Here is a 20,352-nt window from a genome sequence, read left to right on the forward strand (position 1 = left end):
CTCTTGAGAGATGATTTACAATGAAGGAAGCCCTTCTATTTATAGGGAGAATTTGCCCCTAGTTTCACACTAAAAGACAAATACATCAAATCCTGAAAGACATCAAATAGATCTTGATAGACATTCACTATAATTGATATAGATCATAACACCTTATATATAGTAGTAATAGTTATTAAAAATTATTTGGATTGATTATTTTTGAGCTAAAGTGCTTGTTAATTAATGATAAATGGAGTTTTAACTAAAGGTAATTTAATAAGTGACAAGAAGAGACCAATAATAAAAGTCCAAGTTGAAATGGTCTTAACAAAAATAATAAGGGCATAACTAGAAATATATTAGAAAAAGACATCATTAATTGTCATGTGTGATAATTTTACTTAACAAAAAAAAGTAAAATATCTAAAATACCATTGTGAGGACTACCAAAATTGATATCCTCTCTTATATATAGTAGTAATATATGAATTAAGAAATAATATTTTATATTTAATATCTAAATTACCATTGTGAGGACTACCAAAATTGATATCCTCTCTTATAAAATAGTTTTTTGTTATAAAATGATAGTTTTTTATTGTAAGAATTCAAGTGGGTAGTTTTCAAGATGCCACTTGACTTAATTTTAGGCCAGACTATACTCCTTTATTATATTATAGAAATATGAATTAAGAAATAATATTAAATATTTAAATAATCAACAAAGTAATTTTTTGTTATAAAATGATAGCTTTCATTGTAAGAATTCAAGTGTGTAGTTCTCAATATGCCACTTGATTTATTTTTAGGCTAGACTATCCTCCTTTATTATATATAAATATATAGATAGAAATATGAATTAAGAAATTATATTAAATATTTAAATTATCAACAAAATAGTTTTCTGTTATAAAATGATAGTTTTTTGTTGTAAGAATTCAAGTGGGTAGTTCTGAAGATTCCACTTGACTTATTTTTAGGCTAGACTACCCTCCTTTATTATATAGATATAGATAGAGATATGAATTAAGAAATAATATTAAATATTTAAACTATCAACAAAATAATTTTTTGTTATAAAACGATAGTTTTTTTTTGTAAGAATTCAAGTGGTTAGTTTTGAAGATGCCACTTGACTTATTCTTAGGCTAGACTATCGTCTTTTATTATATATAGATATGAAATAATATGAAATCATAATAGTTTTCATCAAATAAAAATCAATCTTAATTGTTTATACCACAACATGAACTAATATTAAATAAATAAATCAATAATTAATAAAAATCATAATAATTTTCATTCAATAGAAATAAATCTTAATTATTTTTTACCACAATATGAAATAATAAATAATATTAAATATTTAGATAATTTACAAAATAGCATTTTGTTATAAAATAATAGTTTTTTGTTGTAACAATTCAAGGGGGTAGTTCTCAAGATGCCACTTGACTTAAATTTAGGTTAGAATATCCTCCTTTATTATATATATGAAATAATATTAAATATTTAGATATTCAACAAAATAGCTTTTTATTATAAAATGATAGTTTTTTGTTGTAACAATTCAAGAGGGTAGTTCACAAGATGCCACTTGGTTTAAATTTAGGTTAGACTATCCTCCTTTATTATATATATAGATATGAAATAAGAAATAATTTTAAATATTTAGATAATAAACAAAATAGCTTTTTGTTATAAAATGATAGTTTTTTGTTGTAACAATTCAAGGGGGTAGTTCTCAAGATGCCACTTGACTTAAATTTAGGTTAGATTATCGTCTTTCATTATATATAGAGATATGAAATAAGAACTAATATTAAATATTTAGATAATCAACAAAATAGTCTTTTGTTATAAAATAATAATTTTTTGTTGTAACAACTCAATGGGGTAGTTCTCAAGATGTCACTTGACTTAAATTTAGATTAGACTATCCTCCTTTATTATATATATAGATTCTCAAGTATTCAAAATTTACTGATCATCTGATTAACTCAAATTTAAACCCAATAAGACCCATAAAGGCAGAAACAATCTTTTATCTAAGAAAATCTCAATTACTAAAACTCAAACTCAAAATCATTGATTAAGGATTATAAGGGTTAGAAAGATTGCAGCAAACCCTACCAAACCCCTCACACTCCCTATAATATTTGTCTGTTTGTTGATGTAAGTAACACAAAAGACGAATAAAAGGGTATAGAGAGCGAACAAAGCCATAATATTTTTCACATTTCAAGGTAATCAAACATTAAAACATGTGGAGACAAATATTTTGTGATCCTTGTAGTCGTATATATATATTCTCTAAACTTCTGTTTGCCAAACTACCAGATTGAATGCTAGATATCCTCATGTTAATTATTTGACTTAAAAGGATCAGATGATTTATGGAGAATTAATTAACACTACTTCTAAATGCACTCAAAAATTCTACATATGCATTATAATTTTCTAATAAAAAGAATATCAATTGATATCTTTTAAACAAGGGTGACTTATGTTAGTGGTTATACAATAACAATTTTTTGAAAAATATATTTCATAAATGTGTAAATGAGTAAATAATATTTACAATAAAAAAAAGAAGAAATTAAAGATAACAAAATCTAATTAATATTCAAAAGAAATACTCTTTCCCCTATTCTCCTATCGCTTGTCTGCTCAACTTTGATACCTGAATCTTCTTTTGTTTGAAATTTATTGGACCTTACGTGCTCTTTTTAGGCTCTTTGGTTTAGAAGTTTCTATATACCTTCTTCTTTCACTCCTCATTTTGGTTGGCGGTTCCAGCGCACAACAGCTGCGCTTTACTTTTAAAGAATGAATCAGTTCTTCTAGTTAAAATAGAGTTTAAATTATATCATTTATCTCTCTCTTACAATACAACAAACTAAATAGTTTGAATCTAAATTAATTTTAGGTTGTACATCTAATTTTTAGGGGATTGTAGTTCAATCGGTTAGAGCATCGCCCTGTCAAGGCAGAAGATGCGGGGCGAGTCCCATCATTTTTGATGAATTCAATAAATTTTATGAATTCACCTCTCTATTTTCTTAGGGGATGCCTCGATGGAGGAAAACACCTCCAAAACCACCAAAAGTGGTAGTTGACGAGACTAAAGGATGGAAGATAACACCAGATTCTGACATCCCACATACGCTAGCTTCGATGAAGCTAGGTAGTTGGTTAGCTAGTGAAAGTGGAGAACATACAACGAATCCATTAGAGGAAGAGAAGAAGTCAGATTCTAATGAGGATGTATCGATAGAGACGAATGCAGCAAGGAAACTTACTTTCTCACTAGGATCTGAAAATCACATCCTATTTTCAGATTACTCAACCACAAAGGGTTGTTGATGTTGTGTGAGGCAATCGGTAAGTCCAAGATGGTATGGGTCTTTCATTTTTCCTCTAATTATTAAGATGGGCGTAAGATTGTGAAAGTAAATCTCATATAGGAGAATGTTGAATGTAGTAAATAGAAAAATGCGTTGATTGGTTTTGTGATTGGGGATCAATTTTAAGGATGTGATAAAATTTGTCTACGGCGTCTGAAATTTCATGGTTACACCTCGAATATACCTTCATGATGAAGATTACTTTACTTTTTGTATTTGAAACAGTTATAGATAGAAACTTAATAATGGATGAGGGACCTTATACTTCCAACAATCAGCCAATGGTTCTGAAAAATTGGGTAAAGGATTTTATGTTTCAGTCGGAGATGCTCAGAGTTATACCATTATGGGTGATGTTATTTTGCCTTCTACTGTACTATTGGGCGAAAGAGAATCTAGGTTACATTACAAGCTATATTGGTAATCCAATTTGTGGTGATTGAATGACTGTAGAGATTAAAAAGATGTCTTATGCTAGAGTTTTGGTAGAAACTGATACACACAACAGCTACCTCTATAAATTTATATGAGAAACTTAGGGGTGTGCAAAAATCGAACCGACCAATAAACCAAATCGATAAAATGTTATTGGTTTATTCGTATTGGGTTATTGGGTTAATGGTTTTATAAAAAAAATTATTGGGTTATTGGTTCGGTTCAATTTTTTCTTATTAGTTTATTGGGTAAACCGATAACCCAATAAGAATATATATTTCTCTTATTTCTCTATAATTTCTCTTAATTTCTCTTAACTTATTATATATAACTTATTTCTCTATAAGTTAATTTCTCTTAACTTATTATATATTTCTCTTAATTTCTCTTTAATTTCTACAAATCAACAAACCTATTATTTCAATTATACAAACTCTTAATTTCTTCTAACACCGTTTAGTTCAAACTTGAAGGTTCTTGTAAATTAAAACACATCATGTAGGATTTTTGGTGGCAACTAAGATTCGATTTTTTTTCATGTTAGTTACTACTATTTTTATTTTATGAGTATTTTCTTATCGGTTAAACCAAAAATTGAACCGTTAAGGACAAAAAATCGATAAACCAAAAACTGATAAAAAATATCTTATTGGTTTGGTTATTGGTTTAGCATATTTAAAGTTGAAAACTGATAAACCGAACTGATAATATATAAAACCGAACCGAACCAACCGATGTACACCTATAGAGAAACTTGATGGAACTATTGTCACTCAAACAATTAAGTATGAATGGACTCCATAGTTTTGTCATGACTGCATGAAATTGGGACACAGAGTAGGTGAATGTGATAAAGCAAAGAAATCCCAGCCTGTTAGGAGACAACAAAAGAGAAGAAGGCCATCTCCACCTACTTGGCAACCAAAGGTCCAAGAGGACATCTAACATGACTGAAACTAGGGCCTTGCCGTAATGGGCATCCCAAGTCCAACCAGGATCGGGGACCACCCCTGATACCCAACCCGATCTCCAAGCACATACCCTGAGTCAGATTAATTCTGAACATAAACAAGATAGCGTATGCACAACCCAAGACTTTGGTATAGGTTCATAACCATGAACAACCCAAGCAAGTCTAAACATCCATTACCAACCAACCATCGTAATATAAACCGATCCATAACCATATGAGTTCCAAATCATATATAGAATTCAAAACAAAATAGAAAAATCATAAATTAAATTTAGTCCACCGATATCAGCAATAATACCAATACCAATGCCAAAGCTGATACCAATACCAAAACCGCCCATACCAACCCATAGTAGTCCCACAAAGTCTCTAACTGAAAGTGAAACAATATCTGGTCGGGACATGCCCCCAACCATAGCCAAAACCATAGTCTATAAAATGAAAAAGTATGTAAAGACATCCATGACATGAAATGGAGCCTTTCGGAACATGGAAGCTCACCACTTCAATCCAACACAAGCTGATCCCAAATTCGATCACTGAGCAGGAGGAGTAGAATGGCTGGTTGCTGCATTATGTGGGGATACAATGCCCAAAGACAGGTTAGTGGGTGAACGCTAGCATACACTCAAGATAAAGATAAAATAAGGCCAACCTTTAAAAAACCATATGCATACACATCCATTTATATATATATATATATATATATATATAATATAATATAATATAATATAATATAATCCATGTTGGGAAAGGGAACCAAGTTTAGCATGCCTTTAAAACCATTAACCTGGGTATGTGTAGCTTAGCCGTCCTAGAACTACCCATGGGCTATATGGGTCTAGTGTTACCCCTTGAACGAGCCCCGATGCATGTATCCGCACGAACTGGAGATACCATAGGAGTAGGGGATTCCCGAGTATCCTTCACTCCCCATGATACATATATATAAGTTTAACTTAGGGGATTCCCGTGTACCCCATAAGTATCATTTATGGTCATCATGACCAATCCTCATGTTGGAAAACATGAGTTTCCGGTGTCCATCCATTGGACTCACACCATCACAGTTATCTATCACACCCACCATTATTGCCCAATTAAAATGATTAATACACAACCAAACCACCATTCCATTTATTATTAACCAAGTCTATAAGTAGTGGTATCGTCATACCAACTATAGCTTTCAAGCAATGCCCTTAGCCAACCTTTTAAAGGAAAAGGATTCCCATGTACCCATAGATTACATTATTAAGTTTGCTTGGGGGAGTCTCCTGTACCCCACAAGTAGTTCATTATTATGTTTGCTTGGGGATTTCCCTTGTACCTCATAAGGATTTCAATTAAACCATAACCATGACCACCAAGACCTTACCATTTAATCATTTAAAACCATCCAAACCAATTAGGATTCCATTACCGATTTATACCATGCAATAGTTTCATTAAAAGTCCAACTATGTAATAAAAGCATTCTGATAGGCATTTTAGCAAACACATTGGGGGAATATAGTTTCCAAAACCAAAACCATGTACCAATTAACTATTCCCATGAAATCACATGTTGAAAACATGAAAGCCATAGGTAAAAGACATGGGAAAACCATAACTAACCATTATAACCAAAACTCCCAACATATATTTCAAAACCCAACACCATACCATAATTATGCCATGGAAAACATACATTAAATCATGCTTTTAGTTGAACTAATAATGAGGGAGGAGTAACATACCTTAGATTATGAAGATGATGGGGAGTAATCACCCTTGTAAGCCTCAAATTGATCCTATTGATGAAACCCTAGCCATCCTTGACCCAAGAGCCTTAAGAGAATTTGAGAGAGTGTTCTACGTTTTTAAGATTAGAATAATAGGGCAAATGAAGTCCCAATAGAGTTATAAGTTGTGGGGCCTTAATAGGTTAAGAGGGAAAATGTCCACATTTCCCCCAACTTAAACTGCATAAAATTCCCACAGGAGGGTACGACCCCCCCAAATCGTACCATAGGGTACGAGTGGTACCCCTATCTCGTACCCTAGGACTCTCCTTAGACCCCAACACTGTCGCACATATGACCACCATGGCCAAACAATACCCTACCATATGACCAGTACCCTAAATCTGTATCTTAGTTAAAATAGAATCCTCTAGGTTAAACATAAGGCAACATATGATTGGAAAAATTAGGGATGTGCATCGGTTGGTTCAGTTCAGTTTTATATATTATCAGTTTGGTTTATTAGTTTTCTGTTTTAAATATGCTAAACCCATAGCCAAACAAATAAGATATTTTTTTATCGATTTTCTCTTTATCTAGTTTTTGTCCTTAATGGTTCAGTTTTTGGTTTAACCGATAAGAAATTTCTCATAAAATAGAAATAGTAGTAACCAACATGAAAAAAAATTGAATCTTAGTTGCCACTAGAAATCCTACATGATGTGTTTTAATTTACAAGAACCTTCAAGTTTGAACTAAACGGTGTTAGGAGAAATTAAGAGTGTATAATTGAAATAATAGGTTTGTTAATTTGTAGAAATTAAAGAGAAGTATATAATAAGTCATATATATATATATATATATATATTCTTATTGGGTTATCGGTTTACTCAATAACCTAATAAGAAAAAATTGAACCGACCAATAACCCAATAATTTTTTTATAAACCATTAAAAACCCGTTAACCCAATAACCCAATACCAATAAACCAATAATATTTTTATTGGTTCAGTTTATCAGTCGGTTCGGTTTTTGCACACCCCTAGGTAAAATACTACTAGTACCCTAAGATATGATTAGGATGACCCAACCGTACCTTAGACAGGAACCAACCATCCCACACTAGTTACCATACGACCAAGACCAACCAAACTGTACTACATACGAGAAGTACCCCAAGTTGTATGATGTCCAGAAGTCAAAAATCGAGAAATTTTCTAAGGGACAAAACTTAGGGTGTTTCAATACTCCCCCATTTGAATCATTCATCCCCGAATAATGGACAAGGCAGTATAAGCACGATTTACACCCGAACATCTCAATTTCGACCTTTAGCTAAGTTAGAAAACAAATATGCAAGGAATCAATCTTTCCTTTGACAAAGTTTGAAAACAAAAGTATAATGAAGAACACATACCTTCCGTACGAATTCCCATAGCAGAAAAAATGCGAATACTTGGACTTCATGTCCTCTTTTACTTCCCATGTAGCCCCTTCCACCTTGTGGTTCCTTCATAGAAACTTAATCAAAGCTACATCCTTGGTACGCAACCGATGGACCTGCCAACCCAAGATCTCAACTAAGACCTCTTCATAACATAAGAAATTCGAGATACCCAATCCTTCTAAAGGAACAACCGATGAAGGATAACTTACACATTTCCTCAACATAGAGACGTGGAACACCGAATGAATAAAGCTTAAACTAGAAGGCAACTCTAATTCATATGCAACATTACCAACACTGCTCAAAATTACATAAGGACCGATGTACCTGGGGCTAAGCTTCCCTTTTTTCCCAAACCGCATTACTATCTTCATGGGAGACATCTTTAGGAACACCCTATCCCTAACCTCAAATTCTAAGGCCCTTCCCCTTATATCTGCATAAGACTTTTGGCGACTTTGGAAATCCTTAAGCCTATCCCGAATCATCTTTACCTTCTCCATTACCTGGTAAACTAAATCCGAGTCAAATATACCCACCTCACTAAGCTCAAACAACCCAATAGGAGATCTACACCTCCTAACATACAATGCCTCAAAAGGGACCATACTAATATTAGAATGATAACTATTATTGTAAGCAAACACTATAAGAGGTAGATGCTCAACCCAGCTACCACCATAGTCAATCACACACACACGAAGCATATCCTCCAACGTCTGAATAGTCCTCTCTTCTTGCCTATTTTTCTTCTTGTGGAAAACAGTACTCAGACTAACCTTAGTCCCCAACCCTTTCTAGAATGACCGCCAAAAGTGAGATGAGAATTGTGTACCACGATCACAGATGATAGAAACAGATACCCTATGAATCTTCACAATCTCATAAAGATACAACCTCACATAATTTTCAATAAAAAAGTTAGTCCTCACTGGAAAAAAGTGAGAGAACTTTGTCATCCTATCCACGATTTCCCAAACCGAATTGAACTAATTATGAGACTGAGGAAGACCGCCAACAAAATCCATGTTGATCGCTTTCCATTTCTATTTATTCAACTCAATCTCTTGATACAACCCTCCTGGCCACATGTGTTCAACTTTTACTTGTTGACACACCATGCATTTAGCCACAAAATCAGCCACATCCCTCTTCATACCATTCCACCAATACATCTCCTTGAGGTCATAATATATTTTTATCAAACCTGGATGAACAACATAGAGTGATTCATGTACCACAACCAATATCCTTTCTAGCAAACCATCAACGTCAGGAACACACAACCTCCCTTGGTACCATAAGGTACCATCAACACTAATCTTAGATAGTATTACGTTTTGCCGCCAATATCAACCCTTCTCCTTGATCGCTGCACCAAGAGACGACCACACCACTTCCTCAATGGACACACCACCATCCTTAAAGTCCAACAGGCAAACTTCAAGGTTAGTCAAATGGTGAATATCCTTTACCAACTCTAGTTTTTCCTTGTCCACATAAGCTAAACTACCCATGGATAACCTGCTAAGAGCATCAATAAATACATTAGCTTTACATAGGTGGTAATAAAGACTCATGTCATAATCTTTGAGAAGCTCAAGCCATCTTTTCTGCCTGAGGTTAAGCACTTTCTGAGTAAACACATGTTGCAGGCTTTTATGATCTGCGAAGATATCCATATGCACCCCATACAAATAGTGCTGCCAGATTTTCAATGCAAACACCATGACTAACAACTCCAAATCATGAGTAGGATAATTCCTATCATGCACCTTCAACTGCCTAGAAGCATATGCTATCACCTTTCCATGCTGCATTAAAACACAACTAAGTCCCACCCGGGATGCATCACCATAAACCACAAACCCCTCAGTGCCTTCAGGTAAAGTCAAAACTGAAGCTAAAGTTAGCTTATCCTTCGCTTCTCGAAACTACCTTTATATGCTTCTGACCAAGAGAAATTTACCTTTTTCTAAGTAAACTTAGTCAGTGAGGCATCTATAGTCGAAAAACTTTCCACAAACCTCCTATAATACCCGACCAAACCTAAGAAACTCTAAATATTGGTTGGATTCATGGGTCTAGGCCTCTTTTTAACCATCGTAACCTTTTGTAGATCTACCATGATCCCTTCACTGAAATAATATGACTCAGAAAAGTGACAACATTCAACCAGAATTCACATTTTAAAAACTTGGCATACAACTGTTGTTCATTCAAGGTTTGCAATACAACAGAGGTAATTGACATGATCAACCTCACCTTAGAATACACTAGGATATCATCTATGAACACAAAGAAAACAAATCTAGAAACTGATGGAAGACACTATTCATAAAATCCATAAACACTACCAGAGCATTGGTCAAACCAAAAAGCATAAATTGAAACTCAAAGTGCCCATACCGAGTACGTAAAATAGCCTTAGGGATATCCACATCCCTAATCTTAAGCTGATGATACACAAACCAAAGATCAATCTAAGAAAATAATTTGGCACCTTGCAACTGATCAAACAAGTCATCTATTCTTGGAAAAGGATACTTGTTCTTAACCATCATCTTATTCAAGTACCGATATTCAATACACATTTGGAGAAAACCATTCTTCTTAAACATGAATAGTACCAGTGCACCCCACGGAGGCATACTAGGATGGATGAAACCCTTATGCTAAAGATCCTTATGTTGCTCCTTAAGCTCTTTCAACTCAGCTGGATTTATTCTATAAGGGTGAATAGAACTTGGACGGGTGTACAGAACAGATCAATCCCAAAATTAATCTCCCTATTATAAGGAACACCAGGAAGGTCATTAGGAAAGACCTCAGGAAATTTATTCACCGCCGAAACAATATGTAAAGAAGGACCTTACGAGTTAGAATCTTTAACTCGAACCAAATGATAGAGACACCCTTTGGAGATTAATCACTCTTTGGAGATTAATCTCTGAGCTCTAAGATATGATATAAATCTCCCCTTAGGAGTTAGGGAACCAGCCCCATTCAATAACCGGTTCACCAGGAAACTTAAAAATAACCCTATAGGTTAGATAATTTAAGGATGCAGAGCACGAGTGCAACTAATCAATCCCCAGAATAACATTGAAATCCACCATATCCAGTTCATACAAATACACCAAAGTCTCCTTACTACTAATAGATACCACACACCCTTCATAGACTCTTCTACCAATCATAAAGTCACATACATGGGTAGAAAAAGAAAAAGGATCCAAAATAACATCGGGACCAAAACCAAAATACATAGCCACAAAAAGGGTCACATAAGAGAGAGTGGACCTTGAATCAAGTAAATAATACACTTTATGAGAAAAAAGTTGTAACATACCAGTCATGATATCAAGTTATGCCTCAGACTCCTATCAGGATGCAATAGCATTTAATCAATTTCGGTTTGCACTGGTACTAGAAGCAGAAATAGATGCAGAAGCAACACCATTGGAGTAAGAGTAGATGATGAAGCAACCAAAATCCTGTTCTCTCCCAAAGCAACCTTACCAATAAGACAATTTCTAAGCATATGGACTGACTAACCATATTTAAAATATCTGTCCCTTCCCTTATCATAGAAACTTCAATGTAAACAATCACAAAAACTATAAGAAGGACACGATGAAGCCGACTGTGCCCCACTAGCTTGAGATTGGGCACCCTGTGCCCTGAAGCTATCGCCACCCTGCTGACGTCTGTCACTCAATGACTTGGGGTAAGGAGCACTAGCTGTGGAGAAAGAATCAAAACTTCCCCACTTCTTTTTTGGCCAATTACTACCATCTTTACCGCTCTGTGGTTGTCCACCACCCTGCTCACAGAATCTAAACTCCTTACCCTGTTTTTTCCCTATCTCAGCCTATTTTTTTCATCCTCCACCTATTGTATATGAACAACCAACCTAAAAATGTCCATGTCCTTGATCAACAGGTAGTCTTGCTTTAAAGGATCAATCATGAGACAGTCTTGAGATAAACTTTCTTATCTTGGCCCTCATGTTCGATACCATCTCTGGAGCATACCTAGACAGATGGTGAAATTTTAAGGCATACTCCTTAACCGATATCTTTTCCTATTTCAGATTAAGAAATTCCTTCATTTTTACTTTTCTTAACTCCCGAGGAAAAAAATATACCAGACATACATTAGAGAAAGTCTCCCACAAAGATGAATCATCAATATCTCCCCTTGCCCCATTCCATCCCTCGTACCATTGGTACGCCATATCCTTTATTTGGTAGGCAACAAACTCCTCCCTTTCCATATTCGTGGCATGCATAATCCGAAAAATCTTTTCCATCTCATCCAAAAAATCCTGAGGATTCTCCTCCACCTTAACACCAGTGAAAGTTGGAGGACTCAACCTCATTAATTGGACAAACCATGTAGACTTAGAATATGGAATACAAGATGCACCACACTCAGTCTGAGAAGCTACCAACTGAGTAATCATATGAATCGAGTGATGAAACTCTGCATTCGTCATGTCTGCCTGAGGATCCTGAGGAGGACTAGAGGTAATAGGTGGAACTTTAGAACAATTAGGGACGGGACCCCTTGACCGAGTATGGATCCCATGAGTAAAGTGTGTCCCATCAATATCATCCCCAATTAGGACAGAGGAGTTTCCGTGTATATCAAATCATCGAGGCATGATCCAAAAAGCAAAAAAACTAAAATTAGAAAAGATTTTAGGACTTTATCCTATACTACTTGAAATTAGAACACAAGAAAAAGAAACAGTCCTAAATGTCTTGTAGCCTCTCCCTTATGAGTGTGGCGCGCTACAAACCCTTAAAAGAAACTCTGCTCGACACGAATTTGTGGACTCCCAATTGTCAATGAACCTAAAGCTTTGATACTAACTTGACACGACCCTAATCGGGGCCTTGTCGTAATGGCATCCCAAGTCCAACCAGGACTGGGGGCTACCCCGATAACCAACCCAAGCTTCAAGCACATACCCTGAGTTGAATGAATTTTAAACATATAAAAATATAGTGTATGCACAACCCAAGACTTTAGGATAGGTTCAAAACCATGAAAAACCCAAGCAAGTCTAACCATCCATTACCAACAAAATATTGTAACATAAACTGATCCATAACCATATGAGTTCTAAATTATATATAAAATTTAAAATAAAATAGAATAAATAATAAAATGAATTTAGTCTGCTGGTATCATCCATAATACCAATACCAATGCTAAGGCTGGCACCAATATCGACACCACCCATACCAACTCACAGTAATCCCACAAATCCTCTAACCGAAAGTGAAATAATATCCGATTGGGACATGCCCTCGATCATATATAAAACTATAATCTATAAAATAACAAAGTATGTAAAGACATCCATGACATGTAATAGAGCTTTCCGAAATATGGAAGATCAACACTTCAATCCAACATAAGTTGATCCCGAATTAGATTACTGAGCATGAGAAGTTGAATGGCTGGTTCCTACATCGCATGGGGATACAGCATCTGAAGATGGGTTAGCTAGTGAACGATAGCATGAACTCAGGATAAGAATAAGATAATGCCAACCTTTAAAACCAAGTAACAACCATAAGTATACACATTCATACATATACACACTCACACACTCACACTCACACACATATACATATATATAATATCCATATTGGGAAAGGAAACCGAGTTTAGCATGCCTTTAAAATCATTAACCTAGGTATGTGTAGCTTAATCGATGCATGTCGCCACATGAACTGGATTTACCATAGGAGTAGGGGATTCTCGAGTACCATTATCTCTCCATAATATGTCCATAATATGTATATACTGGTGTAACTTAGGGGATTCTCGTGTATAATATGAGTATCATATATGGTCATCATGACCAATCCTTATGTCAGCAAACATGAGTTTTTGGTGTCCATCCATTGGGCTCACACCTTCACAATTAGCTATTACACCCCGCCATTATTGCCCAATTAAAACCATTAACACACAACCAAACTACCATTCCTTTTATTATTAACTAAGGATATAAGTAGTGTTATCGTCATACTGACTATATCTTGCAAGCAATGTCCTTAGCCAACCTTTTAAAGGAAAGAGATTCCTATGTACCTATATATTACATTATTAGGTTTGCTTGGGGGATTCCCATGTAACCCACAAGTAGTTTATTATTATGTTTGCTTGGGGAATTCCTTTGTACCCCATAAGGATTTAAATTAAACCATAACCATGACCACTAAGACCTTACCATTTAATCAGTTAAAACCATCCAAACCAATTAGGATTCCATTATCGAGTTATACCATGCAATAGTTTCATTAAAAGTCCAACCATGTAATAAAAGCATTCTCATAGGCATTTTAATAAACACATTGGCGGCATATAGTTTCCAAAACCAAAACCAAGTACCAATTAACCATTCCCATGCAACCACATGTTCAAACCACTATTAAAACATGAAAGCCATAAGTAAAAGACACGGGAAAACCATAACCAACCATTATAACCAAAACCCCCAACATATATTTCAAAACCCAAAACCATACCATAATTATGCCATGAAAAAAATACATTAATCATGCCTTTAGCTGAACTAACAATGAGGGAGGAGTAACATACCTTAGATTACAACGATGATAGAGAAAAACCACCCTTGTAAGACTCAAATTGATCCTATTGATGAAACCCGAGCCTTCCTTGACCCAAGAGCCTTGAGAGAATTTGAGAGAGTGTTCTAAGTGTTTAAGATTAGAATAAGAAGGTAAATGATATCCCAATAGAGTTATAAGTCGTGGGACCTTAATAGTTTAAGAGGTAAAATATTCATATTTCCCCCAACTTAAACTGCATAAAATTCCCACAGGAGGGTACGACCCTTCCAAACTGTACCATAGGGTACGAGTGGTATCCCTATCTCGTACCCTAGGCCTTTTCTTGGACCCCAACACTGTCTCACATATGACCACCATGGCTAAACCATACCGTACCATATGACCAGTGCCCTAAATCCGTATCTTAGGCAAAATAGAATCCTCTAGGTTAAACATAGGGCAGCATACGATTGGCAACATACTACTAGTAACCTAAGATACAACTAGTATGACCTAAACGTACCTTGGACAGAAACTAACCAACCCACACTGGTTACCATATGACCAAGACCAAACAAACCGAACCACATTATACGAGAAGTACCCCAAGCCTGATGTCTAGAAGCCTAAAACTGGGAAATTTTCAAGGGTTAAAACCCAGGTTGTTTCAACATCCCACAAGAAGGGGAGAAAGGTCAAGAGGGGAGCTCTGAGGCTGATACAATCTAGGTAGAACAAGAAACACCTTATCAGAAGGTAGTGGGTTCAATAACTAGAAACAGGAATACTAATCCATAACTGCAAGGTCAATCTTTTATAACTCATGCCTTTAATATATTTGCTTCATTAGAAGGACGACACAATGTAATGCCATATATGTCAATTGGGCTAAAGCACATGATCCTTTCACTGTTCCATTATTATCAACTCTTAGAATATTAGAGGGATGAACGAGCTCTATAAGAAGAGAGAATTTAAAAACTTCCTACTGAAACATATAGTAGCTTTTATGGGTTTTGTGAAGACAAAAGTGTAGACTCACAAGGCAGACAAAATAAAGAAAAAATTGGGGTTTGATTGGAAAGTTTATGCTAAGTAGACTACTATATTGAATGTTAGAGTTTATATTATTTGGCAACGTGGTAAAATGGATATGACTATACTTGTAGATTCAACTCAATTAGTGCATTGTACGGTTCAAGATAAGGATTCTCCTTTTATTATTTATTAACTATAGTTTATGGGTTCAATACACCTGCTACAAAAGTAGAGTTGTGGAATACCTTGAGAAGTCTAGCTTCTAGTAACTTAAATCCACGGTTACTGTTAGGAAACTATAATGTTGTTTTGCCTCAAGAAGATAGATTAAATGGCGAACCTATAATGCCTTAGAAGACTGCGGATTTCTAAACTTGTATTACTGATACAGGTATAGGGCAATTACTGAGGAGGGAAAGTCAATACACATGATGTAATAAAAGAGATGTGGCAGCAAGAATATACTCACACATTAATTGGGCATTTGGAAATGCTGCATAGATGCTTAAATATATTGATATTGAGGCTAATTTTGAAAAACTCGACTACTTTGATCACACATCTATTGTGGTGGATACTGGAACTGTTTAGGTTAAAAATAGAAGACCATTTAGGCTACTCAATATAGTGATGTAGCAACAGAATTTCCAGGACCTGGTACATACTACTTGGATGCCACCTGTGAATGGAGTTTGAATCTTTAGGGTTTGGACAAAACTGTAGAAACTTGCTCAACGATCAAAGAAGACGCAGAAAGAATACACCTCAGTTGATAAGAAGCAATTAATATTATGAGAAAAGTTACAGAAAGTACAAGAGAATATGAGAATAAATTTTTTCAATCAGAATCTCATTGAAGAAGAGAGAGACCTTCGACAGATGATTGAAAAGTGGAAAAAGATCAATGAAAGAATTTTAAGACAGAGATCAAGAGCTACTTGGATCACACATAGTGATAGGAATTAAAAGTACTTTTTTGCTTACTTAAAGCTAGACAAGCCAGAAACAAGATAGTCCCTACATACACTGGGTAAGGCAGTAAACTGATGAACCTATACTTGATACAAGAGGGATTTGTGAATTTTTTTAAGTCCCTTTTGGGACAAGATACATATACATTGCCTTGTATTTATATTAATATTGAAAGAGATGGTCTTAACTTGTCCATTTCTGTCATAACCTGAATGAGGGCCAACCGTGATAGGTATCTTAAGTCCACTGAGGACCGTAGATCATACCCTGCACCTAGCCAATCAAAATACAATATCTCTAACGTCGAATGAACTCCAAACATATAAGAAAATAGCATAAAATAAGCTCAAGGTATCTAAGATATGTCTATAACAGATAACCGGTAACTGGCCAAAACAACCGACCAATATCACCCAAGTCCACAGTAATCTAGCAAAGCCTCAGTGCAAAAAGAACCAAAAACTAGTCTTGGTCGGGACATGTCCTCGACTCTGACAATGACAATAATAATGTTGATGATAATGTAAACTCTTAGTTCTAGACTGTAAAAAGGAACTGGAGATATGTCTAAGTCTTTCAGAGAAAGGAAGTTCTCCATTTCTCTACAATGAACCGATGAACCGAGCCGAGATACCTAACTCTGTGCAGGAAAAGTAGAAGTATCTTCGGACAAGATACATATACATTGCCTTGTATTTATATTAATATTGAAAGAGATGGTCTTAACTTGTCCATTGCTTTCATAACCTGAATGAGGGCCAACCGTGATAGGTATCTTAAGTCCACTGAGGACCGTAGATCATACCCTGCACCTAGCCAATCAAAATACAATATCTCTAACGTCGAATGAACTCCAAACATATAAGAAAATAGCATAAAATAAGCTCAAGGTATCTAAGATATGCCTATAACAGATAACCGGTAACTGGCCAAAACAACCGACCAATATCACCCAAGTCCACAGTAATCTAGCAAAGCCTCAGTGCAAAAAGAACCAAAAACTAGTCTTGGTCGGGACATGTCCCCGACTCTGACAATGACAATAATAATGTTGATGATAATGTAAACTCTTAGTTCTAGACTGTAAAAAGGAACTGGAGATATGTCTAAGTCTTTCAGAGAAAGGAAGTTCTCCATTTCTCTACAATGAACCGATGAACCGAGCCGAGATACCTAACTCTGTGCAGGAAAAGTAGAAGTATCTTCGGTACTTGCATCGCATGGGGATACAACATCCAGAGATGGTTAGTGGATTGAGCACTAGTAATTAACTCAGGGGTAGCGGATAAAATAATGCCATGGATAACAATTCAACACTAGTCCAAATTTTAATACACTTAATCAAATGCAAATACATTCATATATATATATATATATATATATATATATATATCATGTGCCGAGGTAGGGAACAAAACTTAGCATGAACGTTTAAAATCTTAGCCAGGATCGTGTAGCTCAACCATCATAACATAAGAAGGCACCCATGGGCTATATGGGCCCGCTCTCCCCCAGCTGGAAGGGCCTAATGCGTGTGGCCGCACGAACCAGAAAATGTGTAATATGCACTATGGGGGACTCAAACCTCCCAGCATAACAAGGTATCTTGAGCAAGCAATCATGTAATATAATATGGGGGACACAAACCTCCTAATCATATGATAATAATAAGGGGGACTCAAACTACCCGGTCATGTAGACCTCCGCATCGATAATCGCAGTTTCCAGGATTAGTCCCTCGAGACCTCCACTTTCACGACTCAGCTACACAACCCTTATTAAAGCCAAATTAAATCATTCATCACATATTTCCATTCATTGAACCATAATACATATTACTGTTGGTATCGTTATACCAACTATACTTGTAAGGTAACATCAATATGCCAAACCTATTAACATAATTAGGGAAATTTACAACCTTCTTGGTTTAATTAGACATTAGCTTGGGTAATTACACAATCCCCACAAGGTTCAATTCAAAATTATTATGCTTCATTAACCTTTCTTATCATGCAATAGTTCAAAAATAGTTCAATGTGCATGCTTTTCATATTCAAACCAATTTCACAATATGGGGTTGAGGTCATCATTAATTTAATTTTCAATATTCACAAATTGGGAAAAATCAAAATCCCCTAGTTTATTCACCATAACCATGCTCCCCACAAGTTCAAAACCATAGTTAAAAGCATGAACAATTATATATGTATACCATGGGAAAACATTGTTCGAAAAAACAAACATTCAAAACCCTCAACCCATATTCCAAAACCAACATCAAAATCATATGAATAATACTTTAAAACACATGATTTTAACAAAGGTGCAATTAAAAAAGAGTAACATGCCTTAAATACCCAAAATTATGGAGAGAATTCAACTATTGAAGCTTTTCTTGACCCACTTCTTTGAAATCCTAAGTATAGATGCTTGAGAGACTTGAGAGAAAAGAAAGAATATTTGAAGTGTGTTATCGATGAAAATAAATCCCCTAGAATTTTTATAGGTCATGGGTTATTATTGGGATAAAATAAAAATGTCTAAAACACCCCCATTAAAAGTTGAAAAATAAACTGTCAGTCATTACGGGTCTCATAATAACTCATTGCGACTCGTCTCCATGAGTCGTTGTCAAGATAGTGTCACCAGGCACATACACTGTTGACCTTATGAATAGTACACCATGGCTCATAATGAGAACCTACGACTCATAGGGCCCATTCATAGTTAACACAAAAATCATTTGGGTATACACTGACATCCTATGATTTGCACACTATGACTCGTCAGGGGTCTTTATGACTCCTAGTGATACACTCATACTCAGAGTAGAACTTAGAAACACATACACGCACTATTTAGGCTACGATTGGGTCCCTAGGACCCATCAAGATTCCCTACGACTCATAAAGGGAGTCGTAGTCAGGACAGTGAGGATAAAATTTTAGAAATTCTCAAAGATCAACACTTGGGTGTTTCATTCTCCCCCCTTAGGATCATTCATCCTCAAATGATAGTACAAGGAATTTATTAGCATGATTTGACTACAAACACAACCACACTTACCTCTAACAAAGACAAAAAACAAAGATACCAAGGAAATTACAAAGTTTTTGACACAGCCAGAAAACAAGAATGCTCAGAATAACTCATACCTTAAGCACGATTATCTGAAATAGGGAATGAGAACTTTCTCATCCTGTCCCTTATGTCCGACACCATCTCTGAAGCATACCTAGATAGATGGTGAAATTTCAAGGCATATTTCTTGACTGACATCTTTCCCTATTCAGATTAAAAAATTCCTCCACTTTCGCTTCCCTTAACTCCTGAGGAAAAAAGCGATCCGAAAATTCATTAGAGAAAGTCTCCCACAAAGATGATTCATCAACATTTCCCCTTGCCCCATCCCATTCCTCGTACCATTGGTACGCCACATTCTTTAGCTGGTAGACAGCAAACTCCACCCCTTCTATATTCGTAGCATACATAATCCTGAAAATCTTTTCCATCTTATCTAGAAAATCCTGAGGATCTTCCTCCACCTTAACACCAGTGAAAGTGGAGAACATAACCTCATGAACTGGCCAACCTATGTGGCCTCAGAATATGGAATACCAAATACACTATACTCAGCCTGAGAAGCTACCAACTGAGAAATCATATGAATTGACTGACGAAACTCTGCATTCCTCATTTTTGCCTTAGAAGCCTGAGAAGGACTAGAGGGAACTGGTGGAACTCTAGAATAATCAGGGATGGGACCCCTCGACT

Source organism: Capsicum annuum, chromosome 11 (assembly GCF_002878395.1).
Source record: "Capsicum annuum cultivar UCD-10X-F1 chromosome 11, UCD10Xv1.1, whole genome shotgun sequence".
In the NCBI taxonomy this organism is placed as follows: domain Eukaryota; kingdom Viridiplantae; phylum Streptophyta; class Magnoliopsida; order Solanales; family Solanaceae; genus Capsicum; species Capsicum annuum.